Source organism: Canis aureus, chromosome 35, assembly GCF_053574225.1.
Source record: "Canis aureus isolate CA01 chromosome 35, VMU_Caureus_v.1.0, whole genome shotgun sequence".
Taxonomy (NCBI): domain Eukaryota; kingdom Metazoa; phylum Chordata; class Mammalia; order Carnivora; family Canidae; genus Canis; species Canis aureus.
This window is the reverse complement of record NC_135645.1, coordinates 15,810,415-15,835,759: the sequence shown is the minus strand read 5'-3', so window position 1 is coordinate 15,835,759 and position 25,345 is coordinate 15,810,415. Positions and strand designations below refer to the sequence as shown.

The 25,345-nt window shown below is 38.6% G+C and overlaps 2 long non-coding RNA genes and 1 pseudogene across 5 annotated transcripts in view; 2 read left to right on the top strand and 1 right to left on the bottom strand.

Annotated features, from left to right (window-relative positions):
• Positions 1–5,629, top strand: part of LOC144305100 (uncharacterized) — a 50,410-nt gene extending 44,781 nt beyond the window's left edge. For all 4 annotated transcript variants that reach the window (XR_013372128.1, XR_013372129.1, XR_013372127.1 and 1 more), the window contains 2 exons: positions 462–4,262; positions 4,374–5,629. This is a non-coding gene — a long non-coding RNA (uncharacterized LOC144305100). The remainder of the gene's footprint in view (positions 1–461; positions 4,263–4,373) is intronic.
• LOC144305103 (uncharacterized) overlaps positions 1–25,345 on the bottom strand; it is a 44,493-nt gene that overhangs the window by 16,337 nt on the left and 2,811 nt on the right. The window contains exon 2 of the long non-coding RNA XR_013372131.1: positions 24,611–24,700. This is a non-coding gene — a long non-coding RNA (uncharacterized LOC144305103). The remainder of the gene's footprint in view (positions 1–24,610; positions 24,701–25,345) is intronic.
• LOC144305080 (non-histone chromosomal protein HMG-14 pseudogene) lies at positions 5,643–7,547 on the top strand (annotated as a pseudogene).

Below are 25,345 nucleotides of genomic sequence, written 5' to 3'. Positions count from 1 at the left end.
CAGTAGAATTATATCAATAATCACAGATTTGTCTGTAAAAGAGGTAGGTGCATATCATGTTCATCTTAGTTTAATGAACAGCAGCATACAGTTCATCCTGTAAAAAGGACATTTATTCTTATCCTTTTTGTGTTCTAAAATAACTTTTCAGAAATTGAAAAGAAAAAACTATGATAGATGGAAGCCTGGGACCAATGCAGGGATTTCAGTGTCCAGAATAGACAAATAAAGCTACAAATTTTCCTGTATCGGTCGTACATCACCTGAAAAGAGGGTGCCTATTAGTCTCCTACCTAATACCTTTTCCCCTTCCCTGACTCTGCTTTGTTCTGTGAGAAATATTTTCGAGGTTCTTCTGCCCCCAAGCTTCTGGGTAAACTCAGCCAATTGGAAGGCATTGGCCAAGGACTGAAGGACAGTACAAGCAGGTAAGCTGTCGTGTTTCTCTTCCTTCTCCATAGCATGTGGCGCCTTTGGCAGTGGCTACGTCTCCTCTGTGACAGCATCACCAACTGCATTCCAGTTGCTGTAGGACCACAGTCCACCTCCTTGTCTGGCTAGCAGGTGACGGGAGCTCCCTGCTGCCACTAAACCTCTCCGTTGTCTTGCCATCTGCCTTTTGGCTTCCTAGAGATTCTATCATCTGTGTAACCAATTCCTGATATTAAATTTCTTGTTTGAAATGTTTACAGTGATAGCTGTGTTCCTGTTTTGAGGAACATAATACAGAGGGCTTATACAGAGGGCTCGTCCTAATGTAAATAGGCCATACATTCAGATGTGCATTGTGTGTGTTTATATATTGTAGAAACAAAAATTAACTTATGTATGATACCCAACATTAACTGGTATACAGTAGCTATTAATGTGAATTGCTTGCAAATTAACTGGTCATGCTATTAGGGGAAATAACATAAAAGGTAATTCAAATATGGAAAATTCATAGTAACTATACATATTTTATGACTTAAAAACCATTTATGCCCTTCGCTGTTTTTGACAGTAATACACATTATACATGTATCAGAAAAACAATGTTCAAAGTTTCGTTTGACAAAGTATATAAGCTAAACATAGATATTTCCCTTCATTCTTCATGAATGAAGATAGTAATCTTCTCACTACTTAAATATCTATATATCACTTGTCATGCAGGAGCTCCCTTCCCACAAAATCCTGGCCCTAACCCTAATCCTAGATCTAAGAAGTGGCTTCTGGAACACTCAATAAGAGAAGTTGAGAAGCAGCCTAATTATCCTGGAGAAGACCCCAAACATTTATGAATTGATAGTATTTCTGAAAATTAGTGTGAAGGTAGAGACAAACAAAGAAGGACCAATTGAAATAATAAATACATGAATAAGTAGATAGATAATAAAATGTTATTCATATTTTGTTTAGCAATAGTTAATATTTTCATGGCATTATATCAGCACTCCTAAGAGTTTATAAAGCAAGTGAGAAAAAAAATTTGTCAAAAAGACATCATGATATTTAATAAAATGCACAGTGACTAGAGGGAGTTCATAGCAGTAGAAGCTGGAGAGATCTGGGAAGCTTCAGGAAGGAAGTGATCCTTCAGCTGGGTCTTGGTGAATGGCTGGCAGGTTGACCTCTCCCACATGCTATTCTCCCCTTCCCACTGAACTACCGTGTTTCTGCTTTTATCGGCCTGATATGCTGAGCTTTTACCTAAGATTTATTATGTATCTAAGAGCAGGTGGATTCTTTGATATGCAACATCCCTGTGAAATACAAGCACTCTGATTCATGGAAACAATTAGAAAATAAAACTTTAAAATACCTTACAATGGAAGAGAGTAGGAAAAGAAGTTAGAGAAACAGTTTTAGCAAAGTGCTTAGAATAAAAAACCCATATTTTGGGGAGGATTAATCAGTGATACGGTAAGGTAAATGAAAAACATACATTAGGAGGCTGTTACAAGAATTAACATGTGAGATAAAAACACACATGACAGTGGTCACCATGCAAAGAAGCAATGATGGGCACTTGACACCTAGTAAAGAACACATTTTTACAAAGCAATGGAGTCTTGATTAAGAACACGAATAATGCTGGGGCCCCTGGGTGGGGCAGTAGGTTAAATATCCAACTCTTTATTTTGGTTCAGGTCACGATTTCAGGGTTTGTGATATCGAGTCCCGCATCGAGTTCTGCATTCAGTGCAGAGTCAGCTTGTCCCTCTCCCTGCTCCTCCCGCCACTCACTCTCTCTCTCTAAAATAAATTAAAACAAATCTTTCAAGTTTCTCCCTCTGTCTCTGCTCCTCCCCATGCTCACTTTCTGTCTCTAATATATATAAATAAATCTTTAAAAAAAGAATATAAATAATACTAACATACATTAATGTTTTAAAAGAAAATAAGGCTACCACAATCACTCCAAAGTTTCCAGTCAGGACACCTAGAGAGATAGTCACAGCACTTACAGAAACAGTTAAGGTAGAACAAGGAAGGAAGTTAGAGAAACGATTGACTTGGTAGGTACATAGACTCTGAGATAACAGCAAATACCTCAATCAAATGCCCAGCAAGATGGGAAATTTCAAGCCTATAAAAACTTCAGACTGGATTGAGTATTTGCCAAAGGTACATTAAACCTAATTAGAGGTATATCACATTCTTGTCCAGCTAATTAGTTTGTCAAATAACTTAGATGGAGGAAAAAATAATTCACATAAAAATGTCCATTTAAAATTGTTTCTAATACACCAATGAGGAGGAAGCTCAAAATTTTGATTTATTCATATAATTGAAGGTAATGAAATGATTTTGTTCAGATAAGGTGAAGAAATTTAGGATTTCCAGAGCAGTAGCCAAGTAAGATTTGTTGGCTTCATCCATAATCTTCTACATGGGAGTCTCTTTTGGAGAAAACTTATGCTTCTTCCTCCTAATGCCTTTATAAAAGACTGGGGTTCATTTCACTACTTCCCCTTTGGCAGATTTAATTTTATTTTGTAGTTAACAATAACTAGTTTGGGAATTATACTGTGGTGTCTCTTGGTTTTGAATTTTCATTGAGTCTTTTTATGAAAAATTACAAACTCCTCAGAGGGACCGCTGTGGTTTGTTGCCATGGATAATTGTCTCTAAATAAACTCAGGGTAGTTAAGTGGATATGAACAGATGGAAATAAATTGATGGAAGTTAACTATTGTGCCTCTTGGCTCCTGTTGATTTGTCACCAGCAGCACATCTTTTTGTCTTGTCATGCCTGACATTTTACGCATTTGAACTTTAACAAAGTCATCCAGATTCCTCCTCATAGCCTGCATAAAAGTGAGCTCAAGGGTAGAGCCCTCTACCAACCTGACCAGAGCCATGGTAGAGACCAGTGGCCTAATCACAGTTCTTGAAGCCCTACAGAAAGGAAGTTAACCCACATTGGTATAGCTGCCTATCCTTGGCTGTGTTCAACTAACTTCAGTTGGAAATGCAAGCAAACTCTGTTTAGCATCACCATTTCTCCACGTTGACTTTACACACGGGGAGCATAAAGCCAGGGCAAAGGAGATGATTCCGCTTAGTGTCTAGTCATTCACTGAACTAATTCCACAACTAGTTATTAAGTGCCAACCATAAGCTAACGAGTGTTCTGGACACTGGGAAGATCATAGTGACAAGGCACAGGCTCTGCCCCAGTGAATCTCACAACTTAGTAGGGGAGAGAGACAAGTCATCAGGAAATTAAAATGCAACATGATAAGCATAAGGTCAGAGTAATAATATGGGAGCTCATAGGAGGGGCACTTAAAGCAGTCTTGGTGAGTGGCAAAATAGTTTCCTAAAGAAGAAACATCTCCATTGTGATTTGAAAGATGAGTAGATGATTGGTCAGGAAAACAACTCTCTGTCAAACTTACTGGCTATCCAATCAAGCTTGGTCCTTGGGTAGTTTCAGTATAAACCAATAAATGTTTCTAACACCATGATAGAAGTTTCAGGAGGATACCAGAGAAATAAAAATACCAAGATGCCTGCCCTCAAAAGATGGCAGTTTTGTTGGAGAATATGGAATCAAAGCAATCAGAACCAATAAGGAAATAATTTAGAAGAATATTTGATTACAAACAAGATACCTGATATAATAATATTGTTATAGGAGAAATCCTCAGAGTTGTTCAACAGCCTTCGGTAAGAAGGTGGAATTAAGCTGAGGCTTGAAAGATGGACAGGCGATACAGCTGAGGCTTTGCATCTTCTCTTTCGGATATCACAAATCTCATCTCAAGTTACAGGTAGGTTCTACTGTAATGCTAATTCTGAATTTTTTTTTTTTTCAGATTGGTTCTTTGCGAAGCCATTTTTTTCCCTCCAATCAATGCTTCTGCATTTATTGTGTTTTTCAGAAAGATAAGCTGAAGCCCTAATCCTTGGTACTTGTGAATGTCACCTTATTTATAATAGGGTCCGTGCAGATCAGGTTAAAATGGGATCGCACTGAATTAGAGTGCATCCTAATTCAATATGACCAGTGTCCTCGTAAGAAGAGAAGGGACACAGAGACATGCACAGAGGGAAGGTGATGTGAAGACACACAGGGAGAATGTCATGTGCCAACAGAGGCAGATGTTAGAATGGTGTGTCTGCAAACCGAGGAACGCCAAGGAGTGCCTGCAGGACCAGAAGCTAAGAAAGAGGCTTAGAGCAGACTCTCCTCTAGAGCTGTTGGAAAAAGCATGATCTTACTGACATCTTGATTTCAGACTTCCAGCTTCCAGAACTGTGAGAGAATACATTTCTGTTGTTTTAAGCCAGTTTGTGGTACTTGTTTATGGCAGCCTGCGGAAACTAATATAGACACTAAACAGGGCGCTTGAAAGAAATTTGGTATTTGTGAACCCTGCACATGAAAAATAGCTTTAAGATTGCTTGAAATATAGGGGCACCTGTGTGGCTCAGCGGTTGAGCTTCTGCCTTTGGCTCAGTTCATGATCCCGGGGTCCTGAGATCGAGTCCTGCAAGGGAGCCTGCTTCTCCCTCTGCCGGTGTCTCTGCCTCTCTCTGTGTGTCTCTCATGGCTAAATAAATAAAATCTTTAAAAAAAAAAAAGATTGCTTGAAATATCAAATGATGTGGGAAGACCAAGAATTCAGCAGCAAGATTCAGTTGAAAATCACCCAGAGTGGCTGCTGCAGATGGTGAGCTTCCCACATGAAGGGTTGAGCCCTCTGCCGCACGGGCTCACCCATGATGACTCATGGAGCCAGAGGACACCAGCCACGGCAGCTCCGGCTTGGTTCCTTGGGGTTCTGACCCTCTCTACCTGGGAATATCATTTTAGAATTAAAAAACCATAATATTTAAGTGTTAATATTTTGCTCAATGCATACCAAAACTGAAATAGTATTTTGTGTACTGTTGATCAGTTGATCAGTTTTACAGTAGTACCACATGGTTATTTTACAGCTTATTTTGAAAATGAGAAACAAAGAGCTGGCGTGGACAGGTATTATATAATCCACAATGTTTGCAAGTACTATAAGTAAAATATGTTTTGTTATTTTAATATAAAAAGATCTTGGGGATCCCTGGGTGGCTCAGTGGTTTAGCACCTGCCTTGGGCCCAGGGAGTAATCCTGGAGTCCCGGGATCGAGTCCCGCATCGGGCTCCCCACATGGAGCCTGCTTCTCCTTCAGCCTGTGTCTCTGCCTCTCTCTCTCTCTCTCTCTCTCTCTCTGTTTGTCTGTCTCTCATGAATAAACAAATAAAATCTTTTAGAAAAAAAAATATATAAAGATCTTCCGGGGCTGGAAGGACAGCAGAGGCCAGGCACCTGCATGCACCCACTGCCAGGCGGCCCAGGAGGAAGGTCTACTCCTTTGAGGAGGCCACAGAGGAGGAGGCCAAGAGGGAATCCATGAGGTTGTCAGTACCTGCTTCTGCAAAAGTGGAAATGAAACCCAAAAAGGGAGCAGGAAAGGACGAATCTTCAGACAAAAAAGTGCAAAAGGGTAAGGGGGAGCAGAGGGCAAACAGGAGGAAGTGACTAACCAAAAAATGAAAAGAGACTTCTCTGCAGAAAACGGAGAAGCTCAAAAGGAGAGTCAGCCTCTGATGAAGCAGAAGAGAAAGAAGCCAAGTCTGACTAACGTCATATTTCATGTCTTATCGGTGCTCCCTGTTTCAGGAATATTTTTATCAACTGGTTTGTAAATGCAGGTTTTAGTAGCTCAAGATACTTTTTTAAGAAGCAGAGAATCCAACCTCATCCCATTGTTTAAGTGTAAATGCTTTTTTTTTTTTTTAAAGAGGTAAATCATTTGCTGGCTGTTTATTTTGTTTGTACAACCAGAAAATTGTAGGATATGGAATACCAGAGGTTTTTGATTGTCTTGGGTGTCAGCTTAACATTCCATAGATGGGGGTAGTTTTTTATCCTGTAACACAAAGCATACTAACTGGCGATTCAGAGCCAGTCGTGCATTTAATATGTCTTGAATATTTTAAATTACTTTTATTCCTGTGTTATTTTTGGTAGATCGTTTCCTAAAGAAAACCACTCCTTGATCTTGGCTCTCCCTGTGAGAATTTCGTGCACTCTGTAACATCTTTGATCGGTGGCCCGCTTTTCCCAGTGACTTTGTTCGTGTGCTGGAAAAGGTTGAAAATTTGAACATGTAGTATATGTGATAATAAATAGTGAATTAGTGGGGCTTATAATGTACCAGCGTATCAACACTTGGCAGTATTGATGCTCGATGTCCTGTTAGGGAAGATTTGCCTCCAAATTTTAAGTTAGAAAGTCACTGGACTAACTGTTAAGAAAAGAATCACAGCCACATGGTTCTTTTGATGTAAGCACGGATGTTAAACATTGTGCACAAATTGAAATCTCTGCGTTCCGATCCTTAGAATGACCAATAACACCTCAATTATGAAAGAAAAAAACAACAAAAAAGATCTGAAGTTTACTGCGATGCCTGTGAAATTAGCTAAATGAGCCAAGTAAGATGGAAGAGACCATCTATACAAGAGGTAATATTACTAAATATGTGGGAGAATAATCGGATTTGTTCACGAAAGTAAAAGTAAACTTTGGAATCATTTTAAAAGTATTAGTATTTTTTTTTGGAAAAAACACATCGCACTACATATTTAGGAAGTATACATTTGTATTGATGGTGGCACTGTAAACATCCTCTTCCAGCTCTACTTTCAAATATCCATGTGGAATCCGACCACTTGCCATAAACCTCTCAGCTACCACCATGGTCCAAGCCACTGCCACCTCTTTCCTGTGATATTACAACCCTTCCTAACTGGTCCTTCTGCCTTAATTCTTACCCCATCACAGCCAACGCAGTAGCAAGACTAATTCTGTTAACAAGTCAATCCATATCGTTTCTCTGTTTAAGACTCTCCAGTAGGGGCGCCTGGTGGCTCAGTGGGCTAAGGAGTGGCCTTGGATTCAGGTCATGATCTCAGGGTCCTGGGACGGAGCCTCTGCATCACATAGGGCCCCTGCCCAGCGGGGAGGCTGCTTCTCCCTCTCCCTCTGCCCCTCCCCTGCTGGTGAGCTGTCTCCCTCTCTCTCTCAAATAAGTAAATAAATAAATAAAACCTTTAAAAAATAAAAATCAAAATAAATCTCTCCAAGGGCTCCCTATTTCATCTAGAGTTAAAAAATTCAGAGGCCTTACCAAATTTGTCAAAGCTGTAGAAGACCTGGACTCTGTTACCTGTCTAATCTCTCTGCTGTTCCACCCACACGGACTGCTTGCTCTTCCCAGGACCAGAACTGTGCTGGGCATGTCTCTACCCAAGGCCAGCTATTCCCTCACCTTTCCAAGTCTTTGTTCAAATGTCACCTTCTCATAGGACCTCTTAGACCATCCCTATCATGACATCTGCCACCCTCTACATTCTCCAGGCTCTTCCCTGCTTTACTTTTCTTCAATGCACTCATCACTTTCAAGATCCAACATAATTTGTTCATTTAATTTATTTTCTGTGTTCTTTCCCTGTGGATATAAGCTGGTGAGGGCAGGAATTTCCATCTGTTGATGCCTATATTTTATTGCCTAGAATAGTGCCTGAGATATAGTAGGCACTCCATAAATATTTATTCAGTAATGGGATAAGCTATTTATCTTAGCATTATTTGAAAGAGTGAAAGATTGAAAACCACTTACAGGTTCAACAAAGGATTAGCTAAATGAATAATGACACTTTGCAATAGAATATCAAATGCCCATTACAATAATTATATTAACTGCTTCCTTTGTATAAATGTTTACAGTACAGGAGGGGGGAGCCCCTGGGGGGCTCAATCAGTTACGCCTCTGACTCTTGATTTAGGCTCAGGTCATGATCTCAGAGTCTGCACTGTGTGTGGGGCCTGCTTAAGATCCTCTCTCTCCCTCTCTCTCTGCCCCTCTCCATATGTTTGCATACAGGTGCCCCCCCAAAATGAGATAAATGTTTATAATAAAATAATTTTAAAAGTAGAAGACAAAACAATCAGAACAACCACATCAAATTGCCTCTGAATATGTTAATATGATGGGTACATTTTGGGTTTTTAAATAATAATGTCTTGATGACCATGAAATGTTTTAAAATAAAATTGAGCTGTATTGAAATACTGAAAACAGTACTAGAGTTATATTTTTATCTAGTTGGATTCATTGTCACTTCTTGGAATTTAAAATAATAAAAAATCCAATTATATTCCGTTGATTAAAACTAACAGCTTCATTTCTGAGAGATGAAAATTAATTGATTTATTCAAAATACATTGATGAAATAAAATTTCTCTGTCCTGGGATACTGAGTTCAACTACTATGAAGTTTAATTTTACTCTGTAAATTATGAACATAGAGTTTTCCTATTGATACAAAAGTAGGAAGGTGCCATTATGTTGATAGTACATTTACATTCTTTGAATTTAAAGTAGCTTAGGGAAATTCAGGATTTTCAAATATCTTGATGTAAAACCTTATGTAACAAAGCCTGAACATCAACAAGGGAGTTCAGGGCTTTAGAAGAAACACTGCTCATGAGAAAAAAGTTCCCAGGATGGAGAAAGGCTGATATATTGCCAGGTAAATTTATGTTTAACACATAGGTGAAGATATTTTTTGGCTTTGTTACAATTACTGCCATATCCTCAATCTTCTCTAAAAGACTGCAACACCTGCAGTCTTGTATTAACACCATTGCAGAACCAGGTGCATCCTTGGAGCAACACAGGGCAGAAAGCAGAAAACAATCATGGGAGGCACACTGGACCTGTGGCTGTACATACTCCCGCACACCTCAGGAAGGTGACCTTTGGACAGGAAAGACCTGAGGGACCCTGGACCCTCCTCCCATGTGGGCAGAGACGATGCAGGTATGGACACTTCAGTCATACATAGTTCCTTTCTGATCCTCAAGGTTAGATCTTATTATGGTTAATACAAATTCATGAGACATCACACATGGCAGTTAGTTTTTTTTTTTTTTAATTTGTATTTACTTATGATAGGCACACAGTGAGAGAGAGAGAGGCAGAGACACAGGCAGAGGGAGAAGCAGGCTCCATGCACTGGGAGCCCGACGTGGGATTCGATCCTGGGTCTCCAGGATCGCACCCTGGGCCAAAGGCAGGCGCTAAACCACTGCGCCACCCAGGGATCCCAGCAGTTAGTTTTTTATACACACAAAAAAAGTACAAATAAGTAATTGCATCACCTGGGTGGCTCGGTTGGTTGAGTGTCAGTCAGACTGATTTTTGGCTCAGTCATGATCTCAGAGTTGTGAGATGTGGCCCTGCATCAGACTCTGCATAGGATGTGGAACCTGCTTGAGATTCTTTCTCTCTCTCTCCCTCTGACCCTTTCCCAACTCTCCTTAACTAGAAAAAAAAAATTTTTAAGTGAGTAATTAATATAATTAAATGAGTGAAAAAATAGATGAGAAAATGAGAAAGCAAAGAGGAGGGAACAAAAAGCAAAGAAAAGAAGTAATACTATCCCTATATTTGAAAATAAGGAAAAAGAAAATAAATGACTGTAAAATATTGGAATGAAATAGGTAGATAAAAAGGATTTTGGAAAGGGGAAAAATTGAACGAAGCTGGGTGTCTGGGAATGGAAACCAAAGGGGACAAAAGAAAAAGCCCGGGGGCACCTGGTTGGCTCAGTAGGTAAAGCATGCAGCTCTTGATCTCAGAGGTGGGAGTTCAAGCCCCACATTGGGCATAGAGCTTACTTATAAAAAAAAAAAAAAAAAAAGTCTAGTTGTTGGAAGATATCTAGTTCCCCCAACAACAGCATGTCTAGGTTTTCTCAAAATTATGGAGGAATCACACATGCAGAGGGACGGATGTCTTCAGCCTAGAGGGGATAAGAGAGCTGTCAGTGGGAAGAAAAACATAAAATATTGCTTTTAAAGGTATCCAGTGATACTTGTTCTCTTAACACTTTGTATATTTAGGGACAATCTTGCTGAAAGAATACTTCACTAATATTATATGCTGTACAACAAAACACGACTTCATATTTTAAAAATCACATATTACATCTTGAGGCAGATATCAAAGAATTCAACTCTTTTATGAAGGGTATTATTATTTTTCCATTTAAAGGCTAATATTTAAACTGACTAGTTTTAGGGGCACCTGGGTGGCTCAGTCAGTTGAGTGCTCAGATCATGATCTCAGAGTCCTGAGATTCAGTCCTGTGTTGGGCTCCATGCCCAGCAAGGGATCTGCTGGAGAGTCTCTTTCTCCCTCTGCCTATCCCCTCCCTATTCTAAAATAAATAAGTAAAACTAAAAAATAAAAAACAAAAACAAACAGACTCATTTTAAAGAGGTTACATCCTTTGAATGGAGGTTAAAAGTCTTGTTCTAAAAAAAATTCTTGAGATTAGTTGCATAACATTGTGATCATACCTAACCCTGATGAACTATATACTTCAAAATGTCTAAAATGGGGGCACCTGGGTGGCTCAGTGGTTGAGTGTCTGTCTTGGCTCAGGTCGTGATCTCGGAGTCCTGGGATCAAGTCCTGCATCAGGTTCCCCATGGGGAGCCTGCTTCTCCCTCTGCCTCTCTCTCTATGTCTCTCATGAATAAATAAATAAAATCTTTAAAAAGTAAGTGTATAAAATAAAACGTTTAAAATGGTACATTCTGTTATATATATTTTATAATTTTTTAAATAAAAAAAAATCTTAGATCATAGACCAAGATGGTAATGGTTCAGAGAGCAAGCACTTGCTTATACAAATTTGTTATAAATTTAAGTTGCAAAATCTAAACACCTCTCCTAAAGCAATGCTTTTACATTTGTAAATACCTTAAAATTAGGCAATATAGGGAATTGTGAATGTAATAAGATAGTTGCCTAGGAGATCAAATTCTGTAAGCCAAAACAGAGCCTGCATCTAGAAGCCACTAACTACTGGTAGCTTGATAAATAAATGTCCACAAGACTTCAAACCTTAAAAATTCTTGATTTTTGTGGTTTATCTCTAAGACCCAAATGCTAGAAATTCTGTGCATGCATATTTTGTATTCTACTCTCTATCCCCAGCGCTTTTTATTCCCTTTTTGTTAACCTATAACATCCAGGCATCTCCTACTTCTCTTCTCAAGGGCCTAGGCAAGTAAGTACCTACAGCTCTTTGCTTCTTTTTGCCTTCATCAATCATTGGGTCTCAGTTTAACTTCTCTGTTGTTTAAAAACATGTCACCAGTCAAATACTTAATTGGCAAAATGCAGCAGAAGCTTAATTGTGGAGAAAAAAAAAATGATACGCTGAACTTCAGAGCAAATCAGTACGTTATATGGACTGAACATAGGAAAATTCTCCTTTATAGAGCCCCCCTAGGACAATTGAGGTCTTGATGCTACCTATACACCAGGGCATGAAAAGGTTCAGCACCAATGAGGGAGAATTTCACATCATGAGATAGGACGTTTGGCAGATTTATACAGAAAATAGGCAACTGTCAGTCCTGTCTCGCTCCCTTTCAGGGAGCCCTGCCCTGACTAGCCCAGGGAGTAGTAATAGATGCACCCATCGGGGAGAGAGCAGAGGCCTCTAATCTGTATCACGTAGATTATAAAGGGCAGGCACTTGCACTTTGTGTTGGTTTATATGTGATGGAAACATTTAAATTATAAGGACTTATATTTGCCCTATCTCAGCCTTTTAAGAAATACAGGCTCACGAGTATCTCATTTATATATCATTGAGTGTGGTGGTTTGCAAGTGAAAGAAGCAAAATCCAGCCTGGCCCTCTTTATTACAAAAGCTGCCAATTCCAATGTCTAAGAAGGGGCTAAGTGGGGACCACTAACTCTTAAAGCATAGAGTGGGAAGTGCCATATGGGGAGAAAGTCTAGGGTCGGCAGATCTTCTGGCTTGCCAGGGGAAGCAGAGATATCTGGTTGTAACATGACATATTCTGACTTTCAAAGGTTGGCAACTAATTCAAATTTTTCAACACTCTATGAAGGCCAAACTCCAAATAGCCACGGGCTATATTCAGCTTGCGGGTCCTCAAGTGGTGACCTCAGCTTTACATACCAAAGATTGAACAGCCAAGGAGGGGCTGGGAGGGCAAGATAAGAAAGGAGCTTTGGATATCTGTCCTATGGAATGGAAATTTGGAAAGAGATGCTTAAGGGGAAATTTTAGGAACGCTTCCAGGGTGATGAGTGGTATGACCGCATTGTAAACTGAAACACCTTCAGTGCTTTAAAAATCGGATTTGTACTTCTTTTTCTTTGGGATGTGGTAACATGCTAGTATTGGCTGTAAAGTAAAAGGGAACCAGCCTGGCTATATATGCTTATATTTATAAATGATAAATATTGTATAGCCAAGTTTTTTGTGAAAAGATCATATTGGATTTCATGTCAGAGTTTATGATAAAATCACAGCTCTCAGGATTTAGTGAGGCCTTCAAAGCCATTTAAATGCAGCAGAAAGATGTAATGCATCGCCAGGTTATTACCATTTCCAGCCAGCACCTTAACCCCAATGCAGAGGATAAGTGCAAAAAGATGGACTGAAACAATTCCAAAACACCTGCCGGTTTTCTGATGTCCGCCAGACACACATGTGCATACGTGTGTCACCGAAAAGGTATGTGCAACCGGAGTCTTCAATTTACCTCCAAACAGGGGCAGAAATCTTTATCATCTAATCAAACCACTAGAATAGATTTTTTTAATAATAAATTTATTTTTTATTGGTGTTCAACTTGCCAACATACAGAATAACACCCAGTGCTCATCCCGTCAAGTGCCCCCCTAGAATAGATTTTAAAATCGGTCCTTAAATAGAGTGTCGTCAGAGAAGGCCACAACTGACACTGTCAGCTAGTTTACTCATTTAAATGCAGTTTTTAAATTTAGTTCTAGCAGTCTCCATAACACTATAAATATTGCTTGTAAAATCTGCAATCTACATCATGTTAAGTGAGAGAATGTAGTTTACAGAGGACAGGCTTTGAAGTTAGCCAGACCAAGGTTAGATGGTGACCCTACCACCTACTTACTCACTGTGTGGCATCAGGTACCTAATTTAACCTACCTAGGAAAGGCATTTCCAGCTCTCTGAAACGGGGATACTACTCCCTACCTGATTAAGTTGTTAAAAATATTAAAGTACATCTTAAAGTATCCAGCAGAGTGGAAACAATGAAATGTCTTCTGCCATTTTCTCTTAAAAATTAAGCTATTGCTTAAATCCAGCTTCACTGATTTCTAGAATCAGCCTTGGGTAGCTAGCTGTGAGGGGCTGAGTGTTCCCTAGGGGCAACAGCTTATTCAGGAAGAGAGAGTTAAACGCTAATAAGCTGATCAGAACTAACGGGACCAAGGGGACAAAAATAAAAAGATTGGACTCCAGGGCCTGCACAAGTGAAGATCTCTTAAAAGCTCCAAGCTTCAGGTTAGAACAATGAAGGACCACCCATTAAGTAGGAATGGACCAGAAGTAGATCAATTCTTGATGTAACTAAAGCCTATCACTAAATTAACTCAATTCCTGAGAATAGGTTAAGGGAATCTTAGCTTTCTATTATCCGAAACAGATTTTTTTGTGTGTGGATAGATAGATGATAGATAGATAGATAGATAGATAGATAGATAGATAGATGATAGATAGATAATCTCCTCTATGGATGTGGTTATCATTACTCTAGTTTGCAAATTTCTAGTTTTTCACGTGTACTATCTAGCACTCAATCAAAAATAATCATGGGTATGAAGAATCAGAATCCTATGAAAGAAAAAAGGCAAAGGGTAGCAATGATCTACAAGGGCTTAAGAGAGAAAGTTAAGTAACTTGGGAACAGTTTGATCCTTTCTGGTCTTGTTTTTAAAGCAGGGTTGCCTCATGGGCATGTGACCTGATCAATGACTCGAGGCCCCGGGCTTATAGAGGCCCTAGAAGTGTACTCCAGTACCCCAGTGCCCTGTGAATAATCAAATTTTCCAGTCAAATTTTCCAATCAGGACTTCGCCCATCCCTGTGTGAGTAACAGGCTTTGCTCCCTCTAATATACTCAGATGATTATCTCTCCAGCTTTAGGTAGTTTACTTGCATGCATGTACTACTATTCTTCTGTGTACTCAAAGGGAACCTTCAAGATTCCCAGGGTTCGGGGGATCCCTGGGTGGCTCAGCGGTTTAACACCTGCCTTTGGCCCTAGGCATGATCTTGGGGTTCCGGGATCGAATCCCACATCAGGCTTCCTGCGTGGAACCTGCTTCTCCCTCTGCCTGTGTCTCTGCCTCTGTGTGTGTGTGTGTGTGTGTGTGTGTGTGTGTGTGTATGTGTCTCATGGATTAATAAATAAAATCTTAAAAAAAATAAAAGATTCCCAGAGTTCTCTCCCTGTGCAACTCTCTCCTGTTCCATGCCCACCTTACAAACTCAGGGAGTCTATCTGGGCTCCCCATCCTGTGTCATGGCCTGGAAACTCTCAAGGAATCCGGAGTAATCATAGGGTCACCTTTCGTGTTTCACATCTTATAGGAAGCATCTTCCCTGTCCTTCATTGCCTGATGCCCAGGGTCTTAAAAACAATTACATATCTTGTCTAGTTTTGTTGTTATTTCAAGTGGAATGATTTATCCCATCCTGTTAGTCCATTTTGGTTCCAGGCAGGAGTTCATAGTATTTTTTATAATAGCCCCCAGATTGACACATCCCCAGTGTTCATCAGCAATAAATCCATAAATAAACTGTGATATGCTTATGAAATTAAATGCTATTACTGAAATAAAAATAAATGAAATATAATCACATTCAGCAATAAGGATGCTGAGTTTCACAGTGTTGAACAAAAGAAATCAGACATAAAATAATGTATGCTGTGTGACTCCAAAAACAAGCAAAACTAAGCCATTCTATCAGAAGTCAGGATAGTGGTTAATCTGCAAAAAGAAGGCTGGGCGGGTTGTGATCTGGAGGGGACTCACAGGAAGCTCTGTGCCCTGCTATGTTCTCTACTTGGGTGATGATTATGAGGTGATTCTTTGTATTAATTACTGCTGTGCAATGTTTAGTGCACTTTTCTGTATTCATGATAAAGCATAGCACAGATGATATGAAAGTTACAGTAAAAGGAAACACATAACAAACAACAATAGTATGTATTACTTTCACAAAATTCCGAATCCCAATGAGCACATTTGGAAAACATTTTTGTCAAGAGGTGTGTAACATCTTTGCCAGGAATATTCTAAAATTCCTGAGACGAAAGCTGTAAAATGACTTATTGAAGCAGAGTGGTTTTTGACATTGATATACATTGTTATGAAGTATGTTATATGTCAAGAAATCTCTCTGCTAAAACAAGCGACATTTCACCAAATTGTTTCCTTGTTTATGGAGATTTTAAAGTGTATTTATTTGCAATCATTTCCATTAGAATATTTTATGATGTATGGGTCCATTAAAATATTTAGTAAATGAACTAATACCTTACTTCTGGATTATTGATAGGTAGTTTGACATTCCCTTTGAAGTTCACAGGTACTGCTAAGAATAATTCCGTAGCCAGTTCAGCTCTGATGCCCAGATCCATCCACATCTGCAGCTTATGTGGCAGGGCTGGCGGCTAATAGAAAACATCGGCTCCGGCTTTATTCTACTATCAAATCATATGTGATAATGTCATGACCAGTAAGTTTTTGTTTTCAGATATGTGTTTGTACTGACAGTGCACCTAAAAAGTGAAATAGATATGAAGAACAAGAGAAATTCTAAATTCTCACCCTTCAGGAGTTTTGATATTATCAATTTGCCTTTGTCGCGCCTATAAAAAAAAATCATACAAAAATAAATCTCTTTTTTTTATTACCATTATCCTTTGCATATAGAAGATGAAAACAGATCCTACACAAGCAAATTAGTGACAATACTAACTCAAATTATTTTGGTCTTGATAAGATGAGATATTTGGATTTGTATTATTTTGGGTTTTCAAAAAGATAACGTGTAATCCCCACTGTCTTTCCACTACAGATAATGAAACAGTTTGAGATGAGAGTAAAGGGAGGATATTTGAAACTAGAAACTCAGAATTGGACCATTCACCCCACCTCTTCTAGGTGTCACCTTAATTAAATCGCTAAATTTATTTAATGCTATCATTATTTCCATCTATGAAATGATGAGAATTTTGACAACTATCTCACTGGGCAGTTAGGACTATAAGATGAGATGTTCTGTGGCTGAAAATGTGTGAATAGCACCTGTCCACAAGCCCCTTATGTTACGAAGTGTAAACTGAGACTCAGAGAAGTTAAGCGACCCACCCAAGGTCATGATTGATCAAATCCCTGGCATTTGTGTTCCCTTTTACTAAGTAAATTAAATCCCTCCTTCACATTCCATCATTGTACTGTCCCTGCCCCATGCCCTGCAGACTCCGGCTCCTGAGCTCAGAGAATAAGGTATTCTGAGTGGTGTGAGTGGAGGAGGCTTTCTGATGGGAAGGCAAGAGTCATTAACAGCACGGTTTGAATTTTCACTAAATAATGGGGCTGGATCGATGCCGGCAAACATCATATTCATTCTGAGTCTTCACAGACTTTAATCATAACTGACTTATCATGAGCAAAATCTCTTCAATCACATTCTGTCACACAATTTACTCATATTTACTTGATGTGATTCTCAGCAATAAGAGGCAAACAACCTATTTTTTAACATAGATGGTGGAATTTTATTTATGTATGTATGTATTTATTTATTTATTTATTTATTTATTTATTCATTTATTTATATTTCAGTATGGTTGACACATAATGTTACATTAGTTTCAGGTGTACAACATAGTGATTCAACAGCTCTATACGTTATGCTATGCTTGCCACAGGTATAGCGATTGTAGAATTTGAATTGTCAGTTTCCAAATGCCCATTGGGGTTTAGATCTACTGGAAGCTCCATCCCAGCTTTTCATCCCAAGAGTCTTTACTTATTCACAATAAACAATAAACTTACTTCACAACTCACTCTCCCAACCCCCAAACACACACACTTCACATGTGGAAATATTTTTGGGTAATGAAGTAAGGCCACCAGGTGGAATGAAAAGGAGATCAGCATTGATTAAAAATATATATGAGAGCTCTTTACAAGTTATGAGGTGTTGTATAAATTTAAGCATCTATTGAAATGGGGAAAGAAATCTATTGATTTGGATTATAAAACATTGTGTTGACTGTCTACTTCTATACTGTAGGCTATGGGAGGTGAAAAAAACTAAAGTTCCATAAGAGAGAGGCTCTAACTTCATAGAACTCATAATCTCATTATGGAGAAATATGTATATCCATAAAATATCAGCAATTCTAGGCATTTTATGATCAAAGATGGACTTACTTACTATAGGAACTTAAGGAATTATGGGCTGGAGGAAATGTGACTTGAACTGGAATTATGCTTATGGCTCTGTTCTCTGACTCATGGAGGAAATCTGACTTGCAAGAAGAGAATATAAGACCAACAACCAGAGAAAAGCAGAGAGGCAAAATGGCAACAAAGAGAGAACCCTGACAGCAGTCAAGTCCCCATTTCTAATCCCCAGATTAGATTTGTCTCACCCTTTGTCTCACCCTTTTGTCCTCACCCAACATTTTTTTCTCATTACTTATGTTCCCATAAGACTTTTTTGTTGGATTTTAATAACCAAGAGCGCTGAGTTGGGTTTTGGTAGCCAGGAGTGCTGTTCTTCATATACTTTCTCACTCCAAATTTTCTAACATGATATCCACCATTTTTTCCTCTTGAAGCCTAACTAAAAATAGCAAAATCTTTTTTCTTTTTAAAATTTTATTTATTTATTCATGAGAGACACACAGAGATAGGCAGAGACAAAGGCAGAGGAAGAAGCAGGCTCCTTGCAGAGAGCCCAATGTGGGACTTGATTCTGGAACTCCAGGATCACGACGTGGGCCAAAGGCTGATGCTCAGCCACTTGAGCCACCCAGGTGTCCCAAAAAGGCAGAACCTTTGCTGTTATAACATATTCTTTTGACTTATCAAGTAAGAGAAGAGTAGAAACAATAGTCAATTCTTAAATAAAATGAAAGAAAATGGACACAGAGGCATGTGTTCAATAAAGCTTTCTTTCTTGTTCACTCCCCACAGTCAGATTCTTGTCAGGAAAACTATTGCTCTTTTGAGTACGAATTTCAAATTTCTCAAATTGATGATGTCATGACCCCAAAATAAAAATACCATTCCCTCTGGGCTGCCTGTTGGGAATGAAGTCATACAGACAAAGGGTGACCAAGGTACTGAATCAATATAGACAGCTTCCAATGAAAAAACTATAAAATAATTTCAGAAATATGTGCTGAGTCCTTATTAAACCTGCACTTGAGGATTCTGTGACACTGTGGAGTTTGATACTTCTGTGGTTAGCTAACTCATCCCAGGACACACTTACCTATAACCATAGCCCTAAATCCTCCTTGGTAATAATAAGGCCATGATCTTCAGATTGTGATGGTCTCAATATGGTCCTATAAAGTCCCAGACCTATTAAAACAGAAGTGGTCTCTCTGCAAGAGCAAGGCAAATAGAGCTAAGAGGCACACCTTTTATTTTAGACCAGCTGCTAACTTTGATTCTCATCTCAGTGTTGTAGTTACTAGATGTCAAAAACATTTGCTCCATGTTTGCTTCCTTCCCACCACTAAAATTTGAAAAGGAAATTCATGTTTTTCTTATCCAGACTTGGAAAAAAGGGTATAGAAATAAAGAAATATGACTGCCTTTCCCTATTAAGAGTAAAGTAAGGGAGTGAAACAGTGATTACATCTTCTAATCCTTGTGCAGGGCCCATCTGAGAGTCTATCATCCTGAACTCGGTTGCTGATCCCCAGGGAAATGATCAGCAGTGGCACCCAGTAAAGATTTGCTCTATTTAAGTGGCAAAAATGCTGATGAGAAGAAAATTTTTATGACTAAATACAATAATTTGATTTAATAATTATTTTTGAAGGAAAATTATTAACTGAGTGGTGTGAGGAAATGGAAAAGTCTGAAACATGGTCTCTACCCTCGAACATAATATAACTGGGAGAAAGGAAAAAGCCAAAACATCTAAGGAATAATAAGAGATAGTGTATAATCAGCCTCATGGAAAAGCTGAATACATAATCATGAATAAACACTGGCAATATACATTTTATAATTTTTAACTTCTCTGGGTTTCAGTGATTTCACTGATAAGATGCCAGCAATAACCTGCCCAAAGTCAGGATTAAATGGGCTAAGGTATAAACTGCTGATGACGTTTCAATATACAACAGATCCTCAATATGTGTACTATTATTGCTCATTGACTTTGTAACACACTATGCTATCACCCCTAAGCAATTGAATGTGAAAACTCTAAATCTGTTAAAGTAAGATTATTGTTCAATAGAGTAAAGATTATTGCACTGGACAATCTATGTTAAAAGAAATAAGACACAGACTCAGAAACTTAAATGTAGTCGAATAAATTTCTGACTGTAGAGAAGAGAACAGAGAGTGAGTTGATCCATATTTCAGGGTTTAAAGAACCTGAAAGAAGTCAATTAACTGATCAGAAACAGATTAACTAGGATATGCTTAAAATGAACACAGCTGGTGTTCAATAAATATTTGTTGTGGGAATAAAACAAAGAATGGGACAAGAGACCTTCCTGAATGTGGAACCAATGATTTGAGGGGCTACTTGAATTTCAGTCCAGGCAAATAACAAACCAGTAGCTGCAGCCCCTCACATTTGATGGCTGAGGTTGCCCCTGAGAAATACACGAAGTAAGGAAGAGAATGCACTAGCTTAGGCAACATCGCTTCAGAAGACATAACCTGGTTCATCTTCAAAACAGGTGACAAATCTAAGACACTTCTCTAAAAATTCTGGCATCATCACTGTCTGTGTGTGGGGCTACAGAGCCCAGCCAGGAGGTATAGGGCTTGTCTCAGTCACTAAACAGAGAGAGTAGACCTTAGATTTGTATGTAGAAAGATCTTATGAGAGGAGATATTGGAAATGGAATGAGAAGTCTAATCATTATTTTAAGCTCAGTGAAGCAGAAAGGGATAACAAGACTGGAATTTGTCATTTTAGAGGTTTGTCTTTGCAAGATTTTTTTAGATTCACAACGTTATTTATGACAATGTAAGCAATTCTTACCAGTCGAGCCTTAATCTGAACTACGGATCAACGATACAGATGTAACCATGAATTTTCCTCTCAGTATCTTTTTTAAATGAAATTAGAAAACTTGATTGAAGCTGCTTGGAAAAATAGACGAAGTAGTATTTTTAGATGGTAAATTTGGGTGAGATGAGATTTTAAAAATATGAATCTGGCATTGTTATGTAATCATTTAATTCAGGAGAGTTCAACCTTCCTTGTTTACTTCCTTTTTATTTTGCCTGTAAGTCAGTAAGTAAAAAAAAAAAAAAAAAAAAAGTAAAAAGATAAGGAAGTGAGAGAAAAAACATTTAAATAGTAAGATAATTCCATTCTCCATTACACCCTTGTAATCTGTGCTAGTTAAATACAGTGAAAACAAAAACTATGAAATGTGTGGCTTGCTAATCTCCGTTATCTAACGTATAGTCCAAGATCTCCCAGTTAGTCGGAAGGCAAGGGCAGAGAGATGGAAGGACAAGCAGTGGGATCAAACTAAAATCAAGTCAAGAAGGGCAGTGCTGTGGGTAGCTCTGCAAACTGGAGGCAGACCTTTCACACCCACCTGACCCTTTGTGGGAGATATGGTCACAGACATGTCTCAACTAAAGATTCAGGCCTTCTAAGCAAACTCCAACCTGCCAACTAGCAGCAATTTATCCTCATAGAGAAGAGGTACAAAGTCTTGTAAAATGAGCACCTTTTCTTTTTTCTTTAAGAAAATATTTTCGATTCAATAATGGACAAATGCCAAGGAAGTCACTAAATTCCTTTCATCTAGTTAAAGTGTTTAGAACCTCAATTACCCTATGACGTGGAAGTCTCAAATTTTAGAATCAAACCAATACAGATTATGTGAGACTTTTGCAATTTTGTGTCAAGTCCCTGAGCTTCAGTTGCTTCATCTCTACATGGAGGATAAAAACTAGCCAGCTTGAAGATATGCTGAGAGTTTGAAATGAGATAACACGTGTACCTTCTAAGAATACCGTCTGCCAAAAAGTAAGGACTCAGTAGAGGTAACTGTAATTATTATTTATACTTCTCTTAAAATATGTATTTTTAAGCTTTGTTTCTAGATCTCATCTGAAGCTAGTACAGGTTGTAGCAGAGACACAGACTTTCACATCCACAGCTTCAATTATCAAGGAACTAATTACATATTTCTAGACCTACATGGCACATCGCCTTTACTTACTACCACCTTGAATTTTAAAGGTATTACATTAACATGAGCAAAGCAACATTGATTTCTAACAAGTTTACTATAATCACACACTTGAGTCCTATGTAAACACAAGTAAATATGTAAATGATGTGTTATTATCCCAAAGGGAAAAATAAGAAGTGATAGATTGAATTTTCAAGTACTTGTTTATTTTCAAATAACAAAAAAATTAAGCCACAATATTTAAATAACTGTTAAAAAAAAGAAGAAGGCCAAATCATTCAATCATTCGACATCAAGCTGGATACTGTTAGACAAAATCCAAGGACATATTTTCAAGTCATAAATATTAATAAGCCAGGTTTGACTTCAATTTTTAACGTGAGTGAATCAGCCAGATGTTCTTCCATTTATTTCTGTTATTTTGATTTCTGCACAGGTATTCATTCTACCATAAAAAAATGCTTTCAAAGATTGTGAAAATATCACTAGAAATTGAAAGATAGAAATAAATGGAATGCAGAATGATTCCTGATCCTTTTATTGGCTCCCATCTACTTTGGCTCTATTAATAATCCCATCCAGATGTCAACATTTAATTTTGAGAAGGTATGCGAAACAGTAGGTCAGGTAAAGGAACCACTGAAGGACCTAATGATATTCAGTCTCCATTACTGTACTGTCTTGTCTCTCTCCAGCAAGCATAGAGAATCAGCAGCCCTGGCTAAATATTGCACCTCACTCCCACAGCCCCCGCCGCCACCCCAACATCCATACACAGCATGAAGGGAAAGAATGTCATTTTGGTATTTGTTGAAATGCAACACAACTTTCAAAACTCGGTGTTGAAAGATGCAGTAATTACTGACCAAGCATGTCTCCTATGTTTGGTTTTTCTTGTTCCTTTATGTGCAGGAACTCATCTCTCTGTGCTGGGCCTTGACTGTGTTTGTCTTCTTTACCTCTCTCTCTATATCCAGACAAATTAACAAGAGAAGAACAAACAGAAGTACAGTAACATATACATGGGAGACACTCAGGGAAATGAGTGACTCTCAGGGAAGTGGCTTAGAATTCTGTGTTGAATGCCATCTTCAGCTAAATCAAAGAAAGAAGGAGTTATGGAAAGGTGATCGGGAAAATGTATGGCAACCAGGAGCAAGGCTGTGCATGCAGATTTAAGCTGCTGCCTTCTCTGACTCTAAGATCTTGTGATTGGCAATCATCCTTCTCTTCCATATCCTTACAAATGAAGAGCCTTACAAAGGGGAGAGAGCCTTATGAAAGGGTGACTTCTATTCTGTTTGCAGAGCTTCTCCTGCGTCTGTTCTTTCTCAAAATATTCCTTCTGCCAAAAATGTATATTTGGGGGTGGCATACTCTAGTCCCCTACACTCGGAGTTTGGGATGGCCTATTCTGGTCTCCTACATTTTCATGAGATAAAAATCAAAACATGACAGATGGGGAAAGGCAGTGACCGGAAGAAAAAATATTGATTACAGGCAGGATAAGTACCAAAAGCAAATGGTTACAACAGAAACAAGTACACATTACAAGGACTCAATATATAGTTATAGAATGGATATTTCATTTTAATCTCACTAGTAACCCAATAAAATATGGCTTTTTATTCCTCATAAATAAACAGAAAAATTGATCTTGGAATAGGTTGTGTAAATTGTCCCGCAGCAGAAAAGTAGCAAATTGGAATGAAAACTAACATCGATTTGGAAACAAAGCACACATTCTTGCCAGGATGTCACACCTGCCTTCCCACTGGTCTCTTTCTGTGTATGTATAGTTTGCTCACTCAGTCACTCTCTCTCTCCATTTTAACATTATTTCTATCTCCTTTGTCTCTTACTCCCTTAAAAAGAAAAAAAACACTATGCAAATGTTTAAAAATTTGCTGTGATTATAATAACTTTTTATGTTCTTTGGTTCTTATTTTAAAAAGAGATTGAAGGGCATAGGAGAAAATGTTAAATTTCTTTTATGAAAGAAATAGAGTAAGACCAAGACTCTATAATTTTTTTTTCTCCCCTGTGGATCAAGTCAATGAAAAAAAAAAAATGTCTAACCCTTCCTCTAACCTAAAACAATGTCTCACATTTTACTGCTACCAGCACTTCAAATCAAAGCAGCTCACATGTTTGAATGTTTATACTCAAGTAACTAACAATATAAAAGGAAATACAACAGATGTAGGAACAGACAAGATAAAGCCATTTTTAGCTAATTACATTTTTAAGTGGACACTTATTTTTAAGCCCATTCTGCTGCATTTATCCTGGTCACCCCAAAGGCAAGGAAAGAAGGAAGAAAAAAGGAAGCAGGAGCCATCAGAGGAGAGACAGCAGATAAAAGTCTTAGGTCAGATGAGGATGGGGCGGGGGGTGGGGGGAGTCGAGAATGGACTTGAGAAAATAATACTTTATATAAGGAGGATTCAGATATATACTTTTTTTTTTCTCAGAAAGATGTAAGGGGAGAACACAGAGCCCCAAAGCATCATAAGTCTCCTGCCTCCGCAGGAAATCCATTTCTGTCGGCAGAGCTTCCTCTTTACCATTTACCCTTGGTGACGAAGGTCTGCACATCTGAGCCAGACTTCACCTGTACTTTTCTGCTTCCTCTACTTCCCGCAGGTGAGAGATACATGAAAGGATGAAAACCATAGAGACGGTTCAGCTCGCCTTTACTCTAGTTTGTAATGCTTCCCTTCACTTCTTCCTTCGAAACTGTATTAGGAACTCACCTCTTTCCAGAAGTTTTCCTTGATGAGGTACACTCCATTCTAGTCTGTCCTTCTGCACGTCCTCCCTCACATTCGAGTAGTCCATTTGTGCTAGATAATTTAGAATGTTTTAATATAGGATGGTAACACCAACAGGGCACTTAGGGTGGGATTTAAGTTCCTTTCTGGTAATCTTTCTTATTTTGATCAAATAGGGACTGGAGAGGGTAGGCAGCTTGGAATAGTCACACAGTCAATTAAAGGAAAATTTATGCGGCCCAATCCCCATGCGAGGACTCCTTCTACTACGTTACATTGTTTGACTTATTTATTCTTCTGAAATAATTAACGACTGCATTATATTTTGGAGATTTGAAAAGAATCCTTTCATCATTTTTTTAAGATTTTATTTATTTAGGGATCCCTGGGTGGCGCAGCGGTTTAGCGCCTGCCTTTGGCCCAGGGCGCGATCCTGGAGACCCGGGATCGAATCCCATGTCAGGCTCCCGGTGCATGGAGCCTGCTTCTCCCTCTGCCTGTGTCTCTGCCTCTCTCTCTCTCTCTGTGACTATCATAAATAAATAAATAAAATAAATAAAAAATAAAATAAAATATATTTTAAAAAAGATTTTATTTATTTATGCATGAGAGATACACATAGAGAAGCAGAGACATAGGCAGAGGGAAAAGCAGGCTCGTTGTGGGGAGCCCAATGTGGGACTCGATCCCAGTACCCTGGGATGATGACCTGAGCAG